A 27,700-nucleotide genomic window follows, 5' to 3' on the forward strand; every position below is an offset into this window, starting at 1 on the left:
AGCTGTCTTGCTTTGTTAAACAGGTATTGCAGAGCAGTAATGCTGCCCCAGAAGACTCCTCTGTGTATTGAATTAAAACACAAAGTTGCTGCCTAATTTACACAAATACATGTGTTTCATATTGAATGAATGGTTTTGGGTTGGATTAGTACCTATTTCAACATTTGTATTAAAATATGAAGGACATGTTAACATCCCTCTCTCTCCCCCTTCCCTGACTGTTTGAAGTATGTACAGCCAAAATGTAGTATGTAGCAATAACTACATCTGGCATAAAATATTTCACACAAAAAAATAAGCAGGTCTCTTTCTTCTTCATCTGTGGTCTTTCATGTTAAAAATGCAAATAGTTTTTTTTTTTTTTATTAAACCTAAATTTTTACAACTATTGCAGTATAGCAATACTTCTATTTTCACAAAGAGCAACATCTACACTTCCATTTAATTGATAAAGTGATTAACTGGGCCCTAAGTAATCTGAAACAAATGGATGTTTAAAGGAGTCCTCAGTCAGCAGGAATTGGGCAACATCTTTTTCATGTATCTTTCAGCTTTTGTACAGAACTGGTGGGACTTTGGTATTTCTGATACCCTGACAAGTATTTTGTAGCTTGGATAACTGCAAACTAGCCAGGTGTTCAATGAGAAGTTGATAGGATTCCTTGAAAAGGTCTGGGGCTGGGATGCTTGAATGCTCTGGGTCTGCAGAACTGCGGGAAGTCCTCCCACAAAGTGTGAGACCAAAATATTGAAAGGTTCAACCCAGCCCTTCTTATTAGTACCTAAAGTATGAAAATGTGTCTGCCAGTGGGAATGTCCCAGGGCTGCCATAGCATCGACTTCAGAGCAGCCAGCTCTAAAGCATAGTGCATTTCTTTTCATGTAGAAGTAAACTGCAAAGCCACCAGAAACAGAGGTTCAAAATAGATCCAAGTTCTTATTTCCACAGCAGGAAAGCCAGGTGCTCTAGGAAACTGTGAATTTTGGAGCTTCCAGATTTCTAGGGGTAATTTCTGACAGGAGCCATGGGGTTTGTGTCTGGGGACAGTCATTAGGGCAGGGCTGTTGGAAAGCCTTGTCCCAGCGATTTCAGAACTGCAATTCATGGTCAAGGAATTAACACCCGTGGCAGCTGTGCTGTCTGGAGGCCATACTTCAGAAATATTTTCCTCTGTTTCATGTTGTTGAGGCTGAGCACAGCAGAAAGGTGCAAGATACACACAGGTGCCTATCCGTCCCATTAGCCACATGTGTTGCTCATTGCAGCATGCCTACAGTGCAGCAGAGCTCCCAGTTCAGGTATGACTGCTTCTACGTCAGCAATGTCTTTCTACAGCAGTGCTGATGATACTCTAGAAGAACTCATTAGCAAATACGTAATTAAGAGTCCTCTTCTTTGCCTAACTATCCTATGTTTCTGGATTTTTTTTCTTCTTTTTTCCCTCGCTGACGTTACCTTACCTGTTTTCTGAACAATTGTTCTTGATCTCTTTTTTATTTCCATTGCTAATTCTTTGAGACAGGCATTAGTCATTCAGCATGTTTTGTAAAGTGATATGTACACTTACACATCTAAGCAGAAAGCAATAAAAGTAACTTCTTGAAATGTTTACTGAATAAGGCAATAACATAATATTTTCTTCAAAGAGGATAGAATAGTTAACAGCAAAATTCTCATTTAATCTTACTATATCATGGGATAATTCCCATAACTGCGAGATTACCAACACCACTGGGTATATTGCTGGTTTAATTGTTTGTTAATTAGCAGTTCATGGAGAAGACCAAATTGCTGCTTGGCATGCTGCACTGTGGACACAGCTTTGGCTCCACCTATCTCCTACACCCCATCTGTTCTTCCCCTTTCTCCTTCCATTAGCTGCGAGCAGGGGACTGTGCTGGATCATGGACTCAGATGAGAAAGCAGGTTTTCCCCAGAAGAAATCTGACTTGGTCATTCTGGAAATTTAAAGCAGAAATTAAGAAGACAGGGTGTTTCCATCTTCCCTAAAATAATATTGCACTGAAATAATAACAATAAACCCTCTCTGCTTCCCACCTTCAAAGCTTTGGACTAGAGAAATGAGCAAAGAAGTAACACCTGGAGGAGAGGGGAAAAAAAAAAAAAAAGAAAACAACTGAATAACAGGTTTCAAAGTATTGGATTAGTTTTGTTTGCTGTTTCTATAGCCAAGAAGCAGTACACACTTTAGAAAAAGTAAAAATGACAAAATGCAAGCAGCAGCAACTTCTCCGAATAAACATGAAAGATCACTGACGTGAAACAGGTCCCTGTTCCCATTTCATGTCATTTAAGTCACTGTTCGGAATGCAAGCGGGTTTTTTTGAGCTCACAAGTCCAATTAGTATTATTATCCAAAATCATACTAAAACCTGGCATAAATAGCGTGCATCGTGTCTTACGCCTGACCTGATGTCTGCTTTTATGTCAAAGCTGTAAATAACATCCCCTGTCAAAGGTGGTACATAAATTGCAGTCTTCAAAAATGTTTAAAAAATTCTTCTCATTACTTCCTCTGAAATTAATGTGAATTTTGTGCCCTGTTCTTCACTGTGGTTTGGAAGTTCTAGACTTGAACAGATTCAACAAAGGGAATGACATATCGATATGCCAGAAAATAGTTTATATAAATGCATGGTAGCCAAAGAAGAATGCAATGCTAGCATCACTTTCTATTTCTTATATAATCATTTACACCTTGGTTGTGCTTGGCACAAAAAATAGGACTCAGTGTCTTAGATAAAGGATGACTTTTTATTTTTTACCTTCTGTAAATATCAATAATAACAACAACAACAATAATAATAATGATGATAACAACAACAACAACAATAATGATGATGATGATAAAGCTAAAAAAGGTTACTGCCAGAGTTATCTGGTTGCAGTGAAAAGCAAAAAGAGCAGGAGATCAGCAACAGTGGGATCTGATTCTTTCGTAGATATGGCAGCGATTTATGTTGTTGATCCCTCTGTAACGCTGCTGCTTTCTGCTCTTCATAAGCCTCAAGATGTCACATCAAAAACCAAGCACTTCTCCGCTTAATAGGTTAAATACGAACTGGGTATAAGGCACGCTTTTTCCAGCATCTTGAATTCTGCAGGCCTAGCTAGGTAGCCATGACAAGTTGTGTTCCTCAACTGAATTGACTTTCAGTTATTTCAAGGAAACAGAGCATAGCAATGTTAGCACTTCTCTTTTTATAACTGAATTATATTTCAGTACTGTAAATTGCACATACATTTCATTCCAGTTACCTATTTGAGGGGGAGCGTCAGGCTTATGATTGCAGCTGCATATATACAGATATTTAACACCTTTAGAATGATACCTTGTGCAGCTGCAATTTTAAGATCATACTTTGTGTTGCAGTAATTTTTCTAGACATCAGTATGAGATGCAATTATCAGCCAAATATACACATCATGATGTCCAACTATAGCTTCTAAAAAGAATTCCTAGTTAGTTTTTTCACACTTTTCAGTTTGACTCTTAGGTCTTTCAGGAACAGCAATGTTCAGGTTCTGGATGTATGCATGCACCTGTCTTGGCTACTGGCAGCGCTGTAGTTGTTGTATTTCCTTAATATTTCAAAGCTGTTACCTTTTCATTTATGGTGATGAAACTGTATAACGAAATGTGTAAAAAGTCTCTAATTCAAGTCAATGGCCTTTTCATTACCCTGACATGAATCCTGTGGTTTTTGAAGGGCTGCAGAGAAACAGCTGTACAGAGACACGCAGCCACCTCTCACCATTGTACGTGAGTCTCTCAACAAGAGGCATTGCTCTTAGGAGCCATGGGAGCCTCAGGTGAGGCTCACCTCTGCAAGGTGAGGCAGCATAGTGTCTCAGGAAGGTAATGAAGATAATTCTGGGTGTCCCTCTGGGGTCCTGGAGATGGAAGAAAGCAGGTGAACTGTTCAAAAAGTCCAATACAATGATTGAATTGTTATGCTATGATATTACCAGAGAAGTTATGAAGTTGCTTAATAGCTATGCCACTGTCCTCCATTTTCTCATAATTATTCTATGAAGGTACGTCATGGGATCAAAACAAACACATGGTTGCAGGTATGGAACAGTTTATCTGACATATCAAAAGGAGGAGTTTAGCATTTCATTGTGTTGTTGTCTTCAGGGCATACTTGTTTTGTATAAGATAAAATATAATTGAAGGTCCTGCAGAGACAGTCAAGTGGCTGTGACACTGTCACTAATAAATTCAGGCTGCTGAGTGACAAATGTAAAATTTAGGGAAGATTTGGTTTTTTTGTTAGGGGGCAGAGGATTGTCTTGTTTTGGATGGCAATTTTTTTGAATGCCTGCAATTTGTCAGGAAACTGAAAAAAAGTTAGCAGACACTGCACTGAAAAATATTTTTAGTATACTCTGACTGCTAGCACAGACATTCTGCACTCACTGGAGATGATGCTTAGATATTCTTCTACTTTCACCTCTGGTCATGCCTAAGTATCTTGACAATAGTTGCTACCTATCTTCTGCAGCATTTGCCTTACGCCACTTTCCCACGTTCAGAATCAGGTTTTATATTTAACTTTTGCTATAGAGATAGAGACATTCTTCCTGAGAGATCATCTTTTCACAGCCAAACACAGAGCAAAAAGCATCCGTTGTTCCTCGTGTATTATTGTTTGTAACAATGTCTTCCATGGGATACTGCAGTATTATCTCAAATATTCAGTAGGAGTTGAAAGAACAATTACCTGGGATTATACTCCTTTCTCTTAAATATATTGTTAGTAATAAGAAGCCTTTTTTCCCCTGCAGGTTCAAAAGGATAGATCCTTTTCTTCTTCCCTGTTCAACATATGTGTTAAACCAGCCAGTGATATTAGAAAATGCTGCAGGCTTAAATGCCTGCCATATGCCGATGGTGCACAGCTGTACGTACTGTTTCACCAGTAAACAGAAAACACTCACCCAGATTCTTATTGCTTGTAAAAACAAAACACCAGCCATATATCAGTGACTTAAACTTAAGGAGGAGGTACATAAGGATGAAATGAATAGCAAGTTTCTGCAAAGTTTTCATAGGTCTAATGTCCCTCCAAGGTATGCATGTTTTGCGTCAGATAACAACTAGGCATGCATTAGCAGTTGGAGGAAAGATGATGTTTAATCACTTCTACCTCACAGGGAACACAAAGTACAGACCTGATATATAAAGAAACACTTGGTATTGCTTCTCCGCATATCTAACCACTTAACTTTTTTCTGAGACAGGGGGGAAAAGGGAAGTAAGACAGATCCAAAATGTTGCTCTGCTCAGAGGTTTTCTAATCTCCTTTCTGGTTTCACCGCTAACAGAGAGAAATGCCAGTCAAACACCCCCTTTTGGGTATTTTACTCCCACCACAGTGCTGATACCTAACCACTGAAAGTGGCACAAAAATTAGTACCATCATAGATTTAGGCTGCTCCAAGTAACAATAAGCTGCAACACTTTAACAAATGAACACAAATTTTAATCTTCTACTGATTTTATATCAAAGTTATTCGTATCCTCAATAGATAGAAGTAGCAAAAGTCCTAAACTGTACGTAGGGTAGGTTGGCAGAACTATGCAAGCATTTTGCCCTACAAGCCCAATTACAGTGCTGAGAACTGAGTATGGATTTATTCAAACAGAAATCCAACAAAGGTTCTGCACCATTTCCCTCAGAGTATACAGATCTCTTATTCACATTAACCTTTTTACGTGAGAAGACAAACATGCTTCATGAAAATCAAATAAGACCTTTACATTTATCAGAGAATTTAATTCTAACCATTTACCACAGATTAAGAATCGGATTATGAATGTATTACTGACAATATCCAGCTGGAAGGATGTAAATGCAGAACTGGGTCATATCAACAGCTTTGGCCAACTATTATGTTGATAAATGCAATAATCTAAACGGAATATCAGCGTGTAGATATTTCCCTAAAAGCTATATTTGGAATTATTTTAATATTGTTGCCTATTTAATCACCACTGTAGCTACCCTGCTAACCATCTGTCCTAAGAACATGCTGAATATCGGGTACTTGGATTACAGAATCTTTGCAGACTCCAGGTTTTGCTAGACTGGACATACAATGCCTAGATGTAGGCTTTATTAGCAGCCAAAAGCTAGAATCTTGCTGAATTTTCCTTGCTTTCATTGCAATATATGTACCTCAATATGAAATCATAGTTCTGGTTAGATTCAACTATGTCATTGCTTACAGGACAAAACATAGGATTGTCTTTTCTCCATATTATCTACTGTGTAACCAAAAGGTTTTGAATTAATTTGAAATTGGTCATATTCCTCAAAGATATTTTTCCATGTTAATGACAAGTTTATAAATGAAGACTAACTTCTTCCAAATAATAACAGATATGGAATAGAGGTCAGTTCTGTCTCATACAGAATATATAAATATGGAATAGTTTTCTTTACCAAAGGTCTGAGTATCAAATAGTCAGGGAATGCAAAATAATATATTGATTTCATGAAATAAATTCAGGTGTCAAGTAAGTCACGCTGTTAAATGAAAATATCCAAGTAATATATCGATCTGTTTAATCCCTTGATAATATCCCTTTTATCTGGAATGATTTTAAAATTGCAGTAGTAATAATGATCTCATAGCATCAGAAGAACATAGTAGAAGGGAAAGAAATTTGTGATACCACGGGAAATGAAATATTGTTTAATGCTGAATAGTTTCTTCTCACAACTCAGTTTTTAAGACCAGTCATTAGAAATTTACTGTACAGACTTAATGCAGTCATTCAGAGCACAATTTAAAATTATTTTCCATGTTTGTCTTCCAGAATTCATTATTAAGAGTGTATGTACACCTTAAACAGAATCTGAAGTGTTTACTGACTGCACAATGGAGGATAATGACTCAAAACCAATTCTTGGATTTGAATTACAGTCAATTGTGAAGATTATTTAAGAAATAAAAAGTAAAAAGAAATGTAATAATGAGTTATTCAAGGATTTTAAATGCTCCATCAAGGGCTCTAGTTTCATTACCATAAATCAGAAGATAAATTCCATTGCAAATGAAGAAAGAATCACACATTTTTTGAAAGAGGAAAAGTAGAAAGTGGCAGAATAAGGAATCTCTTCAGTGATGATTATATAGTCATTGAACCCATTTTGCTCATTTTTCTCACCTCTGCAGCTTTTTCTTTAAGCTTTCCTGAGCCTCTCCCAGTTCTAGACAGGAAGGCTTCCTCACTTCTTTACAAAGTGTTTTCATTTTAGACTCCTTGACTTTTTTCTTCATGAAAAGTCCTAACTGCCTGGCTATGTTTTCAGTGTCGTATGGAGCAGCTCTCCACTGCCTCCCGACCTGTTTTCAGCCTTCGCCTTTGCTGCCTAGATGTGGGAATGTGAGAACTGTTCCCGGGATGGCCTTGGTGCAATTAGAAGAGGGAAAAAATCATTTTTGGGTGGAATATGGGAAAAGCAAAGTCCTACCTTGAAGGCATCTGAAGTTACTCACTGGAGCATTAGGATACTGTGAGGCATAAGATAGGTGGGTTTAGTAGCCCTGAGTTCACACTGGCTAGGAGACCAAACATGGTCAGCTTGTCCACAGCATGGTGAACGACAGACTCAGGACAACCCTCAACAGTGCCATTATCAGTGCAATGATATGAACAATGTGGATGTAACTTGGACAGCTGGCTTGGATGTATAAGTGGAATGGAAATAAAATCAATTTTAATTGTATCAAAAAGAAAATAAGAAAGCCAGGAAGATTGTACAGTAGCCCTGTAATCACCTCTCTGTGAGTCTCTTGATAATTTCCTGTCTTTGGCATTGAGCAACAGAATCTTAATCACTCTGATATTATTGTCTTGTGTACCTTTTCCCTTTTAAAGGGGAACTAAATTCATCTAAAATCCATCCAGCCCATACCATTACTAGTATTTTGTATCCCTGAGAATCTGGAAAGAGCAAGATTATCTTATTCTCTGACCAGATACACATATACATCTCATCTATTCACTGAAGGTTTAACATCTGTACCCCATATAATAATTGTTTGTTCCCCTGATAGTCGCTTATAAAAAATAAGCATTTGTAGATCACAACTAACCTCAGTCTAGAACAAGACAAATTATATCCAAAAGTGATTATTGCCTTCTCTCAACTATAAGAGAAGCCCAAATGAGTAGCTCTGGTGTAGACATCTAACCTGGGTATGTCTAGGATAAGCTGATATAAATTTGTCCCACAGCAATTGAAACGGGCAATACCTCTGTATCTAATGTTTGTAGGAGCTCTTAACACCTTTCACAATTACATCGTGCTGATTAAAAAAGTGAATGGAAACCCTGTGGGGAGGGAGCAATAGCTGAACAAGGAGAAAAATATGGGGATTTAGAAATATCTGGGGGTGAGGAATAACTACTCTGAATAAATCAGGAGAGAAAGTGACAGAGGAAATTAGTTAGAGGTCATGCCGGAGAAGTGGTAACATTGTACCCCAGACAATGGAGTAGTCATTTACAGCACTCATTCATCATTTCTATTTAATCACAGCACCTGAAGCATAAAAGTAAATGTCAGAGCAAACTTTAAAACTGAGTTAAATGCAGATAGCTGCATGACCTGTCCCACCACACAGCCTGTGAGGCCGATTAGCCCAGGCATAAGTTTAATAGATCAATTGATTTAAATGTCTCCATTTAACGTAATTCATTGAAGATAACAAGGAAAGACTAAAATTCCATATTTTTCATTTTATCTAACAAAATCTTTGCTGTCACTGATTTCAAGGCAGCTTTAACATGCAATACATGTAGTTAATAGGAGAAATATATTCAATAAAAGATAGGACAGAAGCGTTTCTGTATGCTACTGTTTGTTTTTGAAGGATAGGACATTCAAGACAGCAGCCTTCATTTCACTTATTTTCCATCCAGGTGTTGACATTCATAGGTAGGTACTTATCCAAACAGTTCTGTTGTTCATCGCTGTCACATTTGTTATATTAAAAGTAACTGCAAATGCAAGGATAGAAATAGGAAGCAGAAAGGACAATTAAATTCTAAATGTGGGAGCAGCCATACAAGGGATTGGCATGTGACAAGTGGAAAAGTCATCTATATGATCCAGGGCAGTCTGCCAGCCTTGTAGGTTATCTCTTGATCAACTCCAGAATTTGAGGTTTACAAATTCATATTAAAAACTAAATGGGGCTTGGCAATACTTTGTTCATTGAAATGTTGTGCCATGCTGGAATCAGCTCTTGAAGTATCTTGTTAACCTGTACCCTGGAGCAACAAATATAGACTTAAAAAATGTTCAATTGTCTACATCAATCATAGGCTAACATTCCTGAACGAGCTGACCTGTAAATGGATTTTAATAGCTGTAGTCTAAAATACAGCTAGAAAGTGCAAACATGAGGAAAAAGTAACCTTCCAGAGACAGAACATGAAGCAATCAGACAACAAAACTCGGGGCCATAATCATAACTCATAGTATTAAGTGAAATTCAGTGGATTAAGTATTCAGGACTGTTAAACTTACTAAAAAAAAAAAAAAGGGGGAAAAAAAACCCACCACATAAAGAGCCCTTCCAAAGGATTGAATTATAAAATTATATTATATATATTTGAACAGGAAAGTAAGATATTCAAAGCCAGTCAAATTAGAAATGGAGAATGTGGTTACCCACTGCATTATCCCCCCTTGGGGGTAAAGCTTTGCCGTTCCTGTTCAATCACCACATGTATGCTCACACAGCTTCTCACAAGCAATCAGTTTAATGCAGTTATGTTGCCAACTAGAGAAGTTCTAACTAACCCTGAATGCACTAACCTTGAATGAATCAGGATCAGGAATTTCAGTGCCCCATAACTTACCGTATTACCGTGCATTCTGAGATTGTTTGAAGCCAGTCCTAATGAGCCCTATCACCAATTTTTTTGTATGTGATTTCTGCTGGAAACGGATTCACCTAAAATCTTGCCTTTTTAGTGCAACCCGAGTGAACTAGTATGCTGTCATCAGAAATATGCTTAAACTGAAGTTAAAGCTAGTGGTCTCGTAGCTACTGGCCATGATCTCATCTTTGCCGGAAAAGTTCACACCTCAGATGACTTGTAGTCTATCACATGATCAAAACTGTAGTAACTATCATGGTTATAAATCATCATTTATTTAGATTTGCATTCCAAAACCAGTTGTGATCAAAATATTCATTTTGTCTGCAGTTCCTTGATTGCTCCAAGTACGTGCATCCCTTTTAATATCACTTCACCTAAAAGATTCTATAACTAACCCAACATGGTCTCTGTTTTCAGAACAGTAGATCTATAGTATATTTACATATATTTCAAATAAATCTCCATTTCAGTCATTTGATGTCATGAGGTCACTCTCAAGTCTAAAAATATATGATCAGTCCAAATTTCTCATATCACTGACAAAGACATTGGACATTAATCTTGTTCATTAATAAATTATGGAGGCCCTTGATGACATTTAACCTGTCCTTAAAGTATTGGTAGCATTAATAATTCATAGAAGAAATTCATGTTTTAGCTATCTTTCTAATTTCTGTAATCTACCACTAAGAATATATTTTTTTTTTCATTAGGGAAAAACAAGACTACAAGCTGAATGAATTAACTTACTCCAGATATTGGCAGCTCATAGCGTAGGTGAATAAACGCCTTACACCTGCATATTAGTACTTTGCCTTTTATAACTGAATTATACCTTTTTGAAGGAAATATGATTCCCTTTAATTCTAAGATAACAATGCTGGACGGCATTTTTTTCAAAAGGGCAATTCAAATTCTGGCAGATCTTCTACCACCTAGGAGATAGCCTCTAAGGAGCTTCTATGTCTATAAGGAGATTCTTTCTAGTACAGTAGTGTCTTTTAGCTTATCTCATAAGGGGTGTTAAAAGAAAGAAAGAAAGCTTTCTCATACACTATATTTAAAATAATAAACAAAAAAAGACAGTATTTTTTTCCCTTACTGCTTTAGACCGAGGTATTTATAAAAGTTTTATTACCATCATTTCCAATATTGGTACACATCCTTAACTTTCCCTGAGTTGTGGCCAAGGTTTGCCCAAGTGAGATAGGATAATCAGGACAATGTGAAAGCACCCGAGCTCAATAAGGTTGCTGGTTTTCCCTACTGTTGTGAAAATGTCCTTAGCTAACACCTTACTTTTCTGAGAGTGCTGTGCATTTAAATAATTATATATATATATATGTCAAAAAGTGATAGCTGGCTCTTCTCCACAAAAATGAAAAGCAATCTAAAGCAAACTAAACTATATTGCTTTCCTTTCAGCTAGTTACTTTCACCTACCTCAGAATAACCATGACATTTAGAGGATGGAGACTCTAAAGAAGAATTCTGGATATTTATTTATTTGAGAAGAAAGGCTATAATAAAATTCACATTGCATTTTTTCAGTATGCTGGTTTAGATGTTCATATGTTTGCCTTCTGTCCTTGAAATATATGATCTTCTGAGTTTCCTCTTCATCCTGTGTCTCCAGGGGCTAGGGAGAGAACAGATTGCTTATAATTATATTATTGTGCTCTTTCAACCTTATTTTTAATACAGCCAAACACATCCTTCAAAGCTTCAGGAAAGAATTTTCTGATAATTTGTTTACTTATTTTTTTTAACAGATAATTCACTGTGACTTCTATTTCTTATATCCTTTCTGTTCCAAAATAATAGAAAACATTCTCACCTATATTTAATGATATAGCAAAGGATGAAAGAGTATTTGGTAGTCATACAGAAAAGCATGCCTTTTGGATGCTTGTTTTCTGTGTTTTGTTAAACATGCTCAGAGTATAGAAGTTCATCTTTTTCTACACTTTTAGGTTAAAAATTGCCTACTAAGATCATTTAGGTTTGTAGCGTCTAACCGTCTCATACTTAAGACTTCTAAGGTGTTTTAATTTCTTTAGACCTCATAAAGATGTATCAGATTGAAACATAATGGCCTTGTAAACATTGGATCAACTTAAATGATTCTCTCTATTCTTAAAGTCTTGGACATCCTTATGAATTGTTCCTTTTGGAGGAGAAGAAGCAAAATTAAATGCATGGAATTAAACTTTAGATACTTGAAAGGGATCCTAGAAGACTTTAATAAAGTAAATCTGAGTTATTGATACCTGAAAATAAAACATCTAACTTCAAGCTTTTGCAGAAGACTCAGTTTTTGCAAAACAGAAAAAGTCTGTTTCTTCTCTTTTTTTCTTTTCTTTAAATGAATATGTGTATTGTGTTCTTTATAGCCTATTTTGTGTTCAGATCCATCAGTTTATTTAAGCACCAGGAAGTTTATGGGTAGAACATTGTCTCCTTCTCCAGAGCGCCATGGATTAGAAAAGCCAGTGCATGAACTTTATAGGGTTCAACATGTAGGATTGTGGAGATCCAGAGGCCAGACCAGGTCTCTGAAAATCTCATCCCCTGTATCTGACTCTGAAAGAGTATATGGTATATACGGGTCCAGATTGAACTGTGGTCAGCCATGCATCCATTCAGCAGGAGCATTTGTGCTTCACAGCCTAAGGAAAGGTGATTTTCTTATCCTTGCTGTGAATATGATGGAATTAGTAGTCATACTGGCCAGCAGCAGAGAGAGAGAGAGAGAGAGAGAGAGGTGGGGTGGGGTGGGGTGGGGGTGTGTGTGGGGGGGGTGGGGGGGGGGTGGGTAGGTGTGGGTGTGGGTGTGGGTGTGTCTCAAATATGGTAGAATTATTAATACAATTCTGTTTTTTTGCAATTGAGATTTCCTCAGCTGCCAAAGATGGTAGCAGTGGATTCAGCATTAATGAAGATTAAGAAAAAAAATGCATTTGTAATATAAGCCAATAAAAATCTATTTTAAAAAAATCTGATTTTTTTAAATGGCATCTCGTGCTCTTTTACTAGAATAAGTTGGTGTCAGAACTTGAAAGTGCTGTCAGTGTCTAATAAACTTCAGTAGCAATGTCGCCAGGTTACCATATAGTTCTGAAAGTTGCATCATGTTTATGTACAATTAATGTTTGCATGGCTGTGCTGGAATATTAGTGTAAAAACAATTTAGAATTGTTTCACAATAACCTGAGAAAACATATGGTCTAAATATTTCCTGGCTTTGTTTCTTTTCCCCACTTCAATCTATCTGGCTGTAGGTTGAGGAAGAAAGCAAGCAAGCACTGGATATTTAAGTCTGATTCTTCTTTTAAGTAGATAGTTATTGTGGCATTTTTTTAAATTTTATTTTGTTCACTGAATTGAAAGTCAATTAAAATGAGATTATTAAAATGAAATGTATGTGTTCTTTCAGCATTCAGCTTTGTAGGACAAAATTGAACTTTGAAAAAAGTTATTGAAGAAAACATCTGTTCTTAACACTTGTATTAGAACATAAGGTATTAATACTTTCTATCAAGTAAGTTACTTGTAAACTCAGTGTCAGTCACAGCATTGCACTTTACATATTCAAAACCATACTCTGGAAAGAAAATTCCCTTGATGCTATGAAATCTGAAAAGGGGCAGTTTTGCTTATTGCTCTTCCATCCCTACAGAATACAGTTAAAGGCAATATTACAGTGCATCTGTTTCAAGTAGATATATGTTTTTTATCATCAGCACAAAAAAGCAAACACCAACACAAATGACCATATCCATATACTACTGATATTTTTGTCACTTGTGTAACATAAATTATATTCAGCTAACATAGCATATTTAAAAAACAAATGGTTTTCTGTTCATATATCTTTTTTTTAGTGTTATTATTTGTTTCATTTCCCACTAATGGGAGTTCATTGCTCTCAAGTGGCAGCAGAATGGGAAAAATATAGTAAGCTTTTAAAAATTGTGCATTCTTGCAGAAAGTTACATTTCTGGTTTGCTTTTAGAGGACTTGGTTTGCATGATACAGATACTGGCCAGTCTTACATTCACAGCCTGGTCAGTCTGCCCACTCACTGTGAGCCCTATCTGTAGTAATGAGTTTGATCAGACTGTAAATTAGGTTTCTACAGTTTTATGCTGATTAAATTATTCCCTTGTGTGGGATTCATGATTTAGTAAAACAAGGACTGAGGAAAAGATGTCAATAATTTCTGCTATCAGTAACATTTCCAAAGAACCAATTGCATCGAAAAATAACATCAGAAGTTGCTGATAGCAGTGTTTCCCCCATTCTCTGTCTCTGTTTTGCTTCACTTGACTTTGGGTATTGTCATAGAGTCTGTTTCTATAGGGATTTCTACATATGCTGGTTTAAGAGCGAACACAAGAGTAGCTTGCATAAGGAGGTTGCAGGATCCCCATTGCGGGAGGTTTTTAAGAACAGTTTAGATAAACTAGTGCTAGAAAGTGTACAACAATAGTTTGCTTATTCTGCTGTGAAATCAAAAATGTGTTCAGCTACCTGCCAGCCCTATTTTTCTCTGGTCCTGTGATTCTACGATTTGTAGATTATTCATGGAAACAAAGTTTGGGAATAGAGCAAGTCTATGCAGTCCTCATAAACGTCACTGCCCAGGGTCTGACATTTCCTCCTTTTGCTCAAATGGAAAGGAGATCCCTTGGCTTCCTTGGGTCACTGCTTTCAGCATCTAACTATCTGTATAATTGTAAATATTTTCCTAATATCAAACCTAATATCTGTTATGATCAGTTATTCTTGTCCTGTCCCTAGTGAACATGGGAAATAATTGCTCACAAATTAGGGCCTCTGTACGTTAGCACAAGATAAATAATGTCTAACAGAGTCCACCTGATGCCCTCAGAGATCTTACCAGTGAAGCCTTGGTTGCAGCAACAGTCAGGTAAGGTAGGAGTCTGAAGATTCAATGTATCTGGAGAGGTACTGCTGGTATTATGGGAGGCTAATACTATTGTAGTGATTGCTTTGAATGGTATTAGCCATCTTTGAGGGGTTTTTGTTTTGCAATATGCTTTTGCTCCCACAGAACTCATGCTAATAAGATATAGGTATGTCAAAATAAGATATGTAGATACATCAAAAAATTGTACAATAACTTCCAGCTTGCTGAAACTTACCTGTTTATTGTTATTATGTCTTTATCTGTATTGGTTGTCTTAATCAAATAAGGAAGGAATGCATATTTGCAACATAAATTCATATCTTAAAAATCTCTTAAGAAATTGTGTAAGTTGTACATGAGAGTCCTGTTCAAGCACTCAAATCACCAAAGAATTTTCTCCCATATAGCACTTGTTAATCTTTGCAGAAAATGTAAGCAACATTTTCTTACAATATTTGCTCACCCCAGGTAAAATGGAGAATTCTTTTTCATTACCCTTTGCTTGACAGTATTTTATAAATTGGAAGACTGTCTATGTCTCCTTGAATCTTTTCATTAAAAAAAATCCGTTTCTTCAAGCTTTTCTACTAGACCCATTTTCAAAGCCTTGTTTTAACCTGATTGGTTTTTTCTGTCCTTTCCATTTTTTAAATCTTTATTAAAGAGTGGTGTCCCCACAGTCTGTAATAGTCCTTAATCTGGCGTCTCACTAGAGTCAAGTAGAATTTGCATTATCATCTCTCTGCCTTATTATATAAGTAATTTCTGTTAAGACAAACCAGAGCATTCTTAACCATTCTGTTAAGAGCAACCAGGGTTGCTTTTACCCTGTAACTGTGGGGCATTACTGACTCATCTTCAATTTATGATACATCACAACCTCCACATCCTTTTGTATCATATCGCTACTATCCAGTTATTCTTCACTTTGTGTCTGTGCATTTTTTTCTCCTTCCTAGCAGCAGTACTTTGCATTTTTTCTTTATTTAATTTTGTCTTCTTGTTTTTGAGCCATTTCTTCAATTTATCAAAATCATGTTGAAACCTTATCCTGTCCTATAGAGTGCTTATAAACTCTTATAGCTCATATAATCTACAAATGCTTTTAGTGTACTTTAATCATTGTAGTCAATATATTTTTTTTATAAAAGTGCCTAGAACAGACAGCTAATATGCTTTCTCAATAAAACATGGATAATAATTCTTTGAAAACAGCAGCCTTTGAAGGCAAGTAATTTTTATAAGTCTCAAAAAGGGACCAACACTGAATAAAAGAATATCTGATGTTATTAAAACTCTCTATATAAGTTTCAAGAAGAATTGATAATGTCATACTTCCAGATGTCAGCTGATTTCTAGTTATATCAGCTCAGGATAAGAGCTATAATGTCACATCATACCCTATGAAAGTCAGGAGTTTTTTCAGTTTCTAGAGCATTTACTACTCCATGCTGTTGGAGGAAAAGTGTATTAAGTTTGATGTCTGTTCTGTCTGACCCAGTACTGCAAAATCCAAATTCCGAGCTGCAGTGAGAAAACAGAGCACCTCTGAGTGAGAGCACAACCTGAAAAAGAGGGCAGTACAGTATTGTAGGATTGTATAGATCTAGCCATGTACAAATCCTGCTCAATATCATGGAATTTTTTAGGGAATGATAGGTTGGGGTTTTTTTTGAGAGAAAGTTTATTTTGCTTGTAAATGGAGCACAGATGATGAAGGGACAAGGGTGGAATGCTTTGATGCTTTTTGCTGGAGTTACTTTTCAGAGAATCTTCAAAGCTTGTACACATTTTGCTATTGCAGAACCTAGCTGGTTTTGGAAGGCAAATAATTAAAGTGTGCTGACAGTACATTAATGCACGTGCATGTTGCAATAGTGTCAAGAGAAGTCATGTTGTGGAGGGAAAGAAAGTCTTTAAAACACAGGCACTTTGTCTTTAAAAAACAACCACTCAAGTTATTTCCTGCAGGACATTGATGTAACTGGGAATTCAAGAAGAAGGTCTTTCCTTTCTCTTCTCAAGCAAATTTTCAATTTTTCAGCTTCTAGTTTGCTCCTTTTGACCTCATTTAAACTGTTAGAGGTAAAAGCTGTCCCCACCTCCCTGGCCTTGTGGAAGGCACATCAAACAGCGGAAAGAGGAATTTGTTTTCAAGGTTCAGAAATGTTCAGCTAAACTCTAATGAACAAATCACCTCTACCACTGTGTTTCATTTTCTTTTTTTTTTTTTTTTTTTTTTAATGGAAGAAAGATGAGGGAAGGGTAAAAATTAATTCCTTCTCAGCCCTTTGCCCCTTGAAAAGGAGCCCTATTGGCAAAATTGGAACTGGTGTCTTCAATTCAGTTATACTATAGATGGCAGAAACACTTGGACTAGGAAGGAAAGACTTCCCCAAGGAAGCTAAAACATGACTCTGCTGTAAAGTAACAGAAATACGGCAGAAGAGATCTTTTTTTCTTTGTGGATTTACAAAATTACCTGAAACATTTCGGATCTTCAGAAATGTTTAAAGATTTTGCATATAGGTAAATTATGCTGAAATACCTGCAATTGTTTTTCATATTCTTTCACTCTCCTTGTTGTCCATTCTTCTATCCTTGTTATTTTTAATACACTCACTGTAGTAAGCTCATGAACATTTGGACACCCTGTACATGCTTAGACCTCCACTGAACCAGTTAAAGAACAGGCTACCCTGGTGTGAGTAATAATTTGTTCTACATCCATGTAGTTCAAATTGTTCTGAAAATCATTTCTAAAACAGGCATGGTTGTTAAGTTCTGGCCAGGTAATTTTTGTATTGATATCAAGACATTCTACTGTAGTACATGTTTCTAGCTGCAGTATTAAAAGGGCCAAATGATTGCAGTGAACATGACAAGACACAATAGCAGATAGAAGTGACTCATTTTGAAATGGTTGTCCTATATGAATCAATCTAAGTTTGTTAATCCATTGTAGTAAAGATACTGTTTTCCCATTCTCAAAGGATCAGCCTTACATTCATTTCTTCCATGGATTTAAAATAAATGTTTAAAACTTTTAGTGTGAAAAACATAAGACTACTTTGTTCACATTGAAAAGATGTATATTCTCTCCCAATGTGAAAGTGTATTTATTATTATTGAATTCAGATCAATAAATGGTTATAACAATGTTGCCAAGAGAAGTAACATTCAGTTTCTTTTCTGTTTTTTTCTTTTTTTTCCCCTTCCCTACAGTTCTGTGCATACAGTCATAAGTTGCTGGGATAATATATTCTTGGATCTCATTGAAATAAGTGGCTACCACTGTAGTTATGTTTAAAAATTGAAAATACATGAGAATAAGCTTTTATAAGAGGGTAGGCATGGAAGAAGACAGCATCTTCTGAATGAAAACTAGCTTTTTAGGAATACAATCAATTCTACTGTTTTTATCATTCGGTCCCATCTATTACTCTGTGTTGGGCATGAGCACATGAGATAACTGAAAAGGGGTTGTCGCATTTGCTTTGTGTCTGCAAGCAAAGCTTTTATTGAATTTGGATAATTGAATTTGAAGTAAGGAGGAGTCTACTCTTGGTAAAGCTTTAGTCAAAAGATCATCAAAGCCATTATATGAATAAAGAGGAGTGTAGAGAGTAATGGAGGAATGGAGATGAAAATGAGGAAGAGTGAACTCTTTCACTAAAACAGTTGGCCTTAGAAGAGAAGAGTGGACATGATGTTAGTGTATTATGGACTGAAACAGAAGTAAGAGAGGTTTTGTTTTCCTATCTCATTACATATGTACATGGCAATATTTTCAGTTTAATTATGTTATTTGGAGTCACTGAGAGCAGCTCGGAACATTGGTGAGGTTTTCCATCATTTGTGAAACATGTAACACTGTGAAACATACTGCTGTTAAGTATCACTGAGACCACAAATTGAAGATTATTCAGAAGACAGATAAGTAATTGCAGAGATATAAAATTTTCTACACTGAATTATCATAATTATCAAAACTGTGGAAGGCATAAAAGTTTAGTATTTCAAGGTTTTAAGGAAATCTCTTAGAGATCAAGAAGATACCCACTGAGGAACAGACCATCATAGTCTGATTACTTTTCTTAGGCACCTTCCTTCAGCTAATGTTAGATGTTGTGATTTGCCAAATCAGAAGCATAGAATCATAGAATCATTTAGGTTGGAAAAGACCTTTCAGATCATCAGGTCCAACTGTTATCCAAGGACAGCCAAGATCATCGCTAAACCATGTCTCTGAGCACCAAATCTACTTATTTTTTAAACACCTCCAGGGGTGGTCATTCCACCACCTCCCTGGCCAGCTTGTTCCAATTCTTCACCACCCTTTCAGTGAAGAAGTTTTTCCTAATATCCAACCTAAACCTCCCCTGGTGCAAATTGAGCCCATTTTCTTTTGTCCTGTTGCTTGCTATCTGGGAGAAGAGACCAACCTCACCTGCCTACAGCCTCCTTTCAGGTAGTTGTAGAGAGCGAGAAGGCCTCTCCTGAGTCTCCTTTTCCCCAGGCTAAACAACCCCAGTTCCCTCAGCTGCTCCTCATAAGACTTGCGCTCCAGACCCTTCACCAGCTCCGTTGCACTTCTCTGGACATGCTCCAGCACTTCTACATCCTTCTTGCAGTGAGGGGCCCAAAACTGAGCCCAGCATTTGAGGTGTGGCCTCACCAGTGCTGAGTACAGGGGGACAATCACTCCCCTTGTCCTGCTGGCCACACTATTATTTGCTGTTTGCAAACAGCAGGTCCAGCAGGGCGTCTCCCTGGCTGGCTCACTGACCAGCTGTACCAGGAAGTTATCTCCCATACACTCTGGGAACCTCCTAGACTGTTTCCTGTCCACTGTGCTGTATTTCCCATTGAAGTCCCACAGGAAAACAAGGGCCAGCGAACTTGAGGCTTCTTCCAGTTGCTTGTAGAATGTTTCATCTGCCTTGTCATCCTCGTTGGGTGGTGTATATAATATTCCCACCAGGATATCTGCCTTGTTGATGCTACCCGTAATTCTCTACCCATAAACACTCAACCCTATTGTCACTGAGTTCTAGGTAGTCAAAACACTCCCTGAAATATAAAGTTACCCCACTGCCACTCCTTCCTTGCCTATCCCTTTGGAAGAGTTTGTAGCCATCCATTGTAGCACACCAGTCATGCAAGTCATCTCACCGTGTTTCCATGGTGGTGATTATGCCATAGTCTTCCTACTGCAAGATGGCTTCCAGCTCCTCGTTTGTTGCCCATGCTTCGGGCATTGGCATAGATACACTCCAGCTATGCTGTCAGTTTCACCTCCAACTCTGGCATACTGCCCCCAGGTTCATCTCTTAATGAGCTTAGTTTTATCCCCTTCCCCCTCTGAATCTAGTTTAAAGTGCTCTCAGTGAGCCCTGCTAACTCCTGACCTAGGATCCTTTTTACCTTCTGAGACAGGTGAACCCAACATCCATCACCAGCAGGCCTGGTGCTATGTAAACGGATCCATGATCAAAAACCCTGAGATTTAGTGTTGACACCAGGCTCAAATTGTGAATATGGAGGTCTGTTTTCCTATGAAACTAATAATAATATTGGCACTTGTATGTTTTATAATCTGAGAACATCACAGAGCTTTGGAATATACAACATTCCAGAGTGGTACTGAATGCACTTAAGCTTCAGATTGCATCCACATCTGTCTATAATAAAAATTATGCTAATATCTGTTGAGGCTCCAATTTGTGCATGTAGAAAGAGAATATTGTAACTTCAGTGTTGAGTGGATTGAAGTAAAGATCTAAAGTATGAATAATGAATGAGTTGGCTTTCTGGTTATCCCCTCTCTTTAGCTCCCTTAAGTAAAACAAATGGCCTGTGGCGTGTTCTGTAGACACATAACTGGTGGCTTACACAGGCCTTGTGCATCTGGCACAATGGTGTTTGGCCATATTTTGCTTTAAAGTATAAAGCCTGCTTCAATTTGCAATATGTAATATTAGGATATTGGAGGAATGTTCAGCTTGTTTTGTCTGAAGACTGCATTCACTTATTTCAAACTGGGAGTTTGAAAATTACCGATCTAGCAGTTAATAGTGTTTGCAACTAGGTAGACGACTGACATACAGTAGTGTATTAAAGTGTATTTAGTGTATTTTAAGGAGGATTTACTTGGATGAAATAATTACATACTTCTAATTATCACTTTGCTTTTAAATTGTGCATCAGTTTTTGTTTGAATACACCATACCTTAAGAACTATAAATTCTAATCATACCTTGAAGGCATTGAGAATTGGTTTGTTTGGTTGGGGTTTTTTTGTTTTTTTTTTGAAGGATCTGAAGGGCAAATGCAAGAAAGTAGTGTCAGTCAGGCATGAAAATGTTTTTTTATGACTACTAAAGCTCCACCTCAGTGTCTTGTAAGAGAGAGCTCATGACTGACCAGGCAGCCCAGTACTGTTTCTATCATGCAGGAGATCAGAATTTGAATTTGGTGCTCATCTTCTTCAGTGAATTGTTTTTGATTCCTTAAGGCCAAAGTTGTTTTTTAGCAGCTTCTTAAACCTCTGCTTGAAATGCCAGTAATATGAAATTCAGGGAGGAATAAAAAGGCTTTGCAATGTTACCAGAGGTACAGGCAACATATTGAAATGATACTCAAATGAAAGAGCCCAGAGGTGAAAAGAAGGCAGAAACCAGAGATTTATCTCACCTCATCTTAGACATGTGCAGTGTAGACATCAATGTCTGAGCCAAGCAGATACTGCTTATCAGACTCCCTTTATAGTCAAGGGAGAGAAACAGCTGCTTTTATAGCTGGATGCATTTGATGGAATTTGGATGTCTTCTTCAAGATGATGTAATTCCCACCCAAGAAGTGTCTACCTTTTTCTCTTCCCTGACTACAAAGGGATAAAAAAATGACTAACTTAGATGCAGATGTGTGGGTAGCTTTGTTTGATTAAATGAATGCCACTTTGAAACACTGCAAACAATGGCAAGAACAAATTACTTTGCAGGTATATTATGACTTTTTAATAACAGTTCAATGCTGTTGGAAATGCATAATGACAGTGTTAACGTACCTCTGTAAATTGTAATTAAAAACAAAAATAAGGAGGGTTTATTTCTCTAAAGCACTGCTTCATTTTTAAAGAAGAAAAATTAAACAAACCCCAAACATACTAGCTAACTGCTGTGCAGACTTTTACTGACTGCTTTAAAAAATGCCCACAGATCAAAGGGGCTGCTTGCATTCATCAACACAACAATGTTCTGATGTGTAAAAGGAAGGAACAGCTCAGATAAGCCTCAAAAACCAAACAAGCAGGATTATCAAAAGCTTGTCAGCAGTGGGTAAACCTGAAGGAGCTAGTTTGCAGCCTGAAAAGAAAGCAGCACAAATATCTCAAAGTGGTCAGACAAGAAGCTGTGAAATTCCATCCAGGCTTATATATGTATAATCATAAAGTGAGTTTTACAAACTCCATTCAGTGGGAATAAAAGTAATAAGTACAGCTGCGTAACTTAACCAATGTAATAATAATTGTATTTATGTACTTTTTAAAAAACCCAACAACAAGACCACAACAGTATAAGTACTCTATATTATCACACTTTTTATCATGTTGGTCCTTCTTCTTGTGCAAGAGCTCCATGCCTTCAGTCAGCCTCATTGCTCTTCTCTGTATTCCTCTCTTTCTTCTGTAAGAAGAAGGTCTTACGGCTGTTTCAGGTAACATAACCAAATAAGTCTGCAGCGTTGATTTATATAGAGGCCTTAACATATGCTCCAGATTGCTTATTATCTAATTTATTTCCAAACTTCTTATTTAGGTGTGTTATTAATAATTTGCAAAGAGGTCTTAACTGACTTTTCTAAAATGGTGCTGAAGTCAATTTCTTCAGTTAAACATTTAGTCTGAAAGATTTAGTTTTCTTATTTGCCAGTTTTGTGGAGATGTGGAATCTTTACCAGTCCTGCCAAAATCTACATAATGCTGTCCCATTGCAAAATTTTGCCTCTTAGCTCTTATTTAAGATAATATAAATAAGATAAATTAATATACTCCTTCTGAGACTTTAGGATGTGTAGTGTTAACCTTTATCACTGGGAAAAATGGTTGTTCAATTGCAAACTTTTGACGTTTTTCTCCTAGGCAGCCTTTAATCCATGACAATACTGCCCTATTGCCACAGCTTAATTAGCTCATTTAGGACTCTCTTAGGAAAGATCTTGACAAAGACCTCTTGAACTGTTTCTTCTCTGTTCTTCACTTTCCCCTTACACACAAAGAAATGTAGCACTGAAATAAGACACTGTAACAAAGAAGGAAATAGAGTAAATGCGTCAAATTCAAGGTTAACTACATAGTCTGTAGGTATCATCCTTGCCTTGGAGTTTCCAAATTTGGAGACTGAATTTATGTTGATTGTTTTTACTCCTGATTGATAGTGGTTTTTAACTTTGAAGCTGCAACTAAATCCAAGGAGATATCAATTGTTAGGAAAAACTTTGACACCAGGATATACAACTGTGGTAGAATCAGTACACTTTATTTACTAAAGTGGAAAATATTTTCTGTATTTTTTTCCCAGTTTTAGTTTCAAAAAAATAATAATGGAACATTCAGAGTTTTTGAGATAGCCTGGTTCAATATTTTTGAATAAAATATTTAAAATTTTATTTTTCTTCATAATACATGTTCATAACCTGTAGTTATATCAGTATATATAAAACCAGAACTCTGTTCAGTATAATATTTTAGAATTTTCTTTCAGAAAGCCTTCTGAAACAAGAATCTTCCTAACTGAAATATAGCAGGACTTTGAAATCATGAAATTCTTCTCAAAAAAGGATTGCTGTATGTTGTGATACTTGAAAGCAGCGTAAAGTTCTTTCTTGTTAGCTGACTGAGTAATTTGATGATATCCTAAAATCTGTTTACTGGGAAAGATGCACAGGAAAACCTTACTGGTGGTGCCATATGGAATAATCACAGCAACAACCCTCAAAGGGGTAAAGCGCTAGGATCCGTTTTGTACAGTCAGAGCAGTAAATTAATACCCCAAGGATTAACTCGCCAACGTCTGAAGTAATCAGTAGTGCAATAATTGTATCATAGATACTGAATTTTACCCAGCTAAGCTGTCACTGTCCTTTTGCTGTACTGGATTGCTAATGGGAACACAAGCTGCTAAGGAGGAGCTGGGACAGGTCTAGCATTTGGCCATATTCCAAGTGACCACGTTCACACAGGTAACTGATCATGATATCAGCATAGCATCTCATTTATTTATTTATTGCTTTGTATCAGCCTTGCTGTGGACATGTTGATGAAAAGCCTCGCAAGCCTGTGAATGCTTAATAATAGGTAATGACAGAATGAGCCTGTTTGTCACGTAATCATTTTCCATATAAACACCGGCATTTTTCAGTGTTTCATGGTGATTTCAGACAATGTTTCCAGTGACTCTGAGGGAAGTAACACAACTTTGATCATCCTGTATATTCACAGCTTGTAATAAAGCATTGTAGCGTATGGCTATGCAAATCCTCACTTTTGCAGTGAGCAACATGTTGAAACACATTTAAGAAAGAACAATGTTCTGCATTGCTAAATTAATGACTAAAAATAAGTTTGGTTTAGTGAGTGTGGCTAGTTATTTTACATTTTTTATTTTTAATAATAGGAATGGTGGTTTTGAAGTTGTAGAATGATCTTAATTCCAGCTGAGAAAATGTTTTTAGTTAGTTGATAGCTTTTTGAAATGTAATATATTGTATAAAGATTTATGCTTTAACAGGATATATGACTGCAATTTTAAAAAGACTGAGTATCAGAGGCTATTTTGGTATAAAACTGAACTTTCTGTGTGCCAACAGAAATTTGCAGAATATATGGCATATAAATAAACAGCAGAGCTGGAGAGCCTGTAGTCTTGAAATGATTCAGATGATTCACTTTCTTTAAGTACCGAATGCACATTCTTGTGCTGTGCACTGAAGCGGTTGCAATAAACACTGTATTTACTTTTGCATCAACTAAGTTTCACTGTTTTGAAATAAAGTTATTTTTCCCTATAGAGACCTTAATTTTGGTAATATGTTAAGTGCAGTGAGATTAATACAGACACTCTGTCTGCTTTGTGATAAAGCTAAATTAATACCCAAAGGATTAACCTTCAGCATGGAGTGTACTGATAATTATTTTAGAAATTACTATTAAATGCTCTTTAAAACATGGTTCCACCAAACAGGTGGTGGGGGGGGGAGAATTCATGAATAAAATACTGATTCAAACTCAGCATATTTTTATCTCTGCCATATATGCTTTAACAACTTTAGTGAACTGCTAGGCTTTTTTGTTTGTTTGTTTGTTGTTTTTATCATAATTTCCTGAAAGGACTTAGTTGCTGCCTCATAACTTTTATATTCTTCTTCATTAGTGCTATGTTAACAAAAGCAGAATTCAAATTCTGGTGCCAACTGTATACCAACAAAGTGCCATTTTGAAAAGCATCAGTGCTACCTTAAGGAATTACAGTGTTTTAAAATGAACCTTACTTAGTTCACTTAAGTACTTTCTTCTTTGTGAATTGTTACAGGAGGTGTTAACATCTGCTGTGGTTATGAGCCCACTGAAGTCAATGAGATGGCATTAGGTCCACACCCTTGGTATGCTTAAGCAAGAAAGGACTGTTGGATTTGAATTATTTTCCTTGTAAATGTATGTCGTGATACCTGAAGATGGTTAATAAATCACTAAGGCCTCATTATTATTTGTAAAAAGTCTTCAGCAAATCACGTAAGAACCTCATGAACTGTGTTGCAGACAGTTCTAGAAAGGCTTTTCTGATCCAACACTGAGAAACGGTGGCTGAAAATGTATACAAAACAAGTTTTTAGCAATAGATAAGTAACTGAACTTCAAGAAATAGAAAAAAAAGTCCAATCAGCTCTAGACTTACAATGTATCACATTCATATGCCTTCAAATGTACTGCTTATCACATATATAATATATAGCAAAAATAATTAAATTCTGCATTCTCATTACTTAATAGAGGCAATATTGCTAGATTTTTCATTTCTTAATGGAAAAGGTACAGGTTACTATATTTCTACCAAGAACTAATTATACTGAGGGCCTGTATGCAATTTGAAACACCTATTTGGAGTCCTGTTATTGACTCATATAAAGTATCTCACTTCCAGGTGAACATATGATACATTCAGGAAGTAATTAAAGTGTATTTCCACATAGAAGTTATTCAAAGTACTTTGCCTATTAAACTGGATCATACTTCAAAAGTCTAAGAAATGCAATCTGTTAGTTATAAAACTGTCATACTAATGCATATTTGCTTTAGGCTTGTGGTTTCAAAGAAGTGTGATGTAATTTCACCCTCCTACTTTTACTTTGGCTTAATTCTTATCCCATCATAAAAAAAAATGTTGTATTTTAAACCCATTGTGCACCTTGATAATCATGGCCTAAATTTGAGGTAGCCTATCTTGTGCGTTGGTCTGTACATACTATTGAAGTATTTGTACGGAATAATTTGTTTTATCTCATATATTTAAATCCTGCACTGTTTTTGAGCTATAGTTCCTGTTCTTTGAACATTTTTGAACTTCAGAAAAATCATATATCCACTTATTGATTAAACAAGGAAAGGGCACCTTCAAAATTCAGATACTTTGTAAGTATTTCAGTATTTTATATGAGATTATGAGCATTTTTTTTCTCTTTGCAGAATATTGTAGTTATAATAAGGTGTATTGTGGAATCATTGTGCCCAGAGATGTTTGATTCTAACGTTTTAAACATCATATAAGTTCCGATTATTCACATGGCAAACAAACATTATTCTTACTTAAGTTTTTAAAATCATGCTGAGTTTGACACTTCTGGCAGAGAACCCAGTGTCTGACCCTCCAGGGACTGACAGCCGGTGCCAGCTGTGGAGCCACTGGTGCCACTGCTCTTTGCCCTCTCTTTGCCTGCACCAAGTGACGACACATGCACCAACTAAGATAAGTTTACACTGACTCTCTGTGGAAGTAATTTAAAAATGTACCTCAAAGGCAGAATATGCAGAAGACTTTGCACATGTTCAAAGCAAAGCATGTGATTGAGTTCTTTGCTGGCGCAATTCCAGAATACCTTATGAAACACAGGCAAATTGTGAGAATTAAAAATAGAAAGAAAATTACCTAACAAGGCTGACAATGCTCTACACATGTGTAGTGTGGGGTGTTTTTTTTTTTTTTTCCCTGTCTAAAGTGCAGTATTAAAGTAGGGATTAGCTTTCTTCTTTCCCTTTTCTCCTAAGAACAACTTAAAAAAAGGGGAAAAATCCACATATTGTACTAGAAGATCTCCAGAATTATTTTTGGTATCTTGGCAGTAGGATAAATACCATGTAACAGTACCTAAACATTTGAAAAATACCTTCTGTTACTTTTACTGTGCAGTAATTTTCTTCTACAACACAGGTAAATTGTTTGCAAGCATGAACACAGTACCTTGGGCTAAATTAATTTATATAATATGCACCCTCCTTGTGAGTATTGGTGGGTATTTACAAAGCATGAATACTTAGCATCTTTCTGATAGCCAAATGCCTTCTACTCCATTTTTCAAAATGTACGCTGCTATGTAGGTGAAAATTGTCCAAATAAAAATAGACACTTCAATGCCAATAAATCATGAAACCATATATTTCTTCCTCACACTTCAATTAACTTGAAATGGCTTTAAGTCAGCACATTTCTTACTATTTACATATAGATTCTCTAAGGTTGTCCAGATTTCTTGGTAGTCACTGTCATAAGTGAATATGTAG

The 27,700-nt window shown here is 36.5% G+C and overlaps 1 protein-coding gene across 5 annotated transcripts in view; it reads left to right on the forward strand.

Annotated features, from left to right (window-relative positions):
• The window catches only part of CNTN5 (contactin 5), a 678,576-nt gene that overhangs the window by 89,153 nt on the left and 561,723 nt on the right, over positions 1 to 27,700 (forward strand). The window contains exon 1 of one of the 5 annotated variants that reach the window (XM_037377785.1): positions 24,025 to 24,108. The exons of the other annotated variants lie outside the window; for them this stretch is intronic. The gene's annotated coding sequence lies outside the window, so the exon portion shown is untranslated. Of the gene's footprint in view, positions 1 to 24,024; positions 24,109 to 27,700 lie in introns of those variants that run through there. 5 annotated transcript variants of the gene reach the window in all.

Source organism: Falco rusticolus, chromosome 2 (genome assembly GCF_015220075.1).
Source record: "Falco rusticolus isolate bFalRus1 chromosome 2, bFalRus1.pri, whole genome shotgun sequence".
NCBI lineage: Eukaryota > Metazoa > Chordata > Aves > Falconiformes > Falconidae > Falco > Falco rusticolus.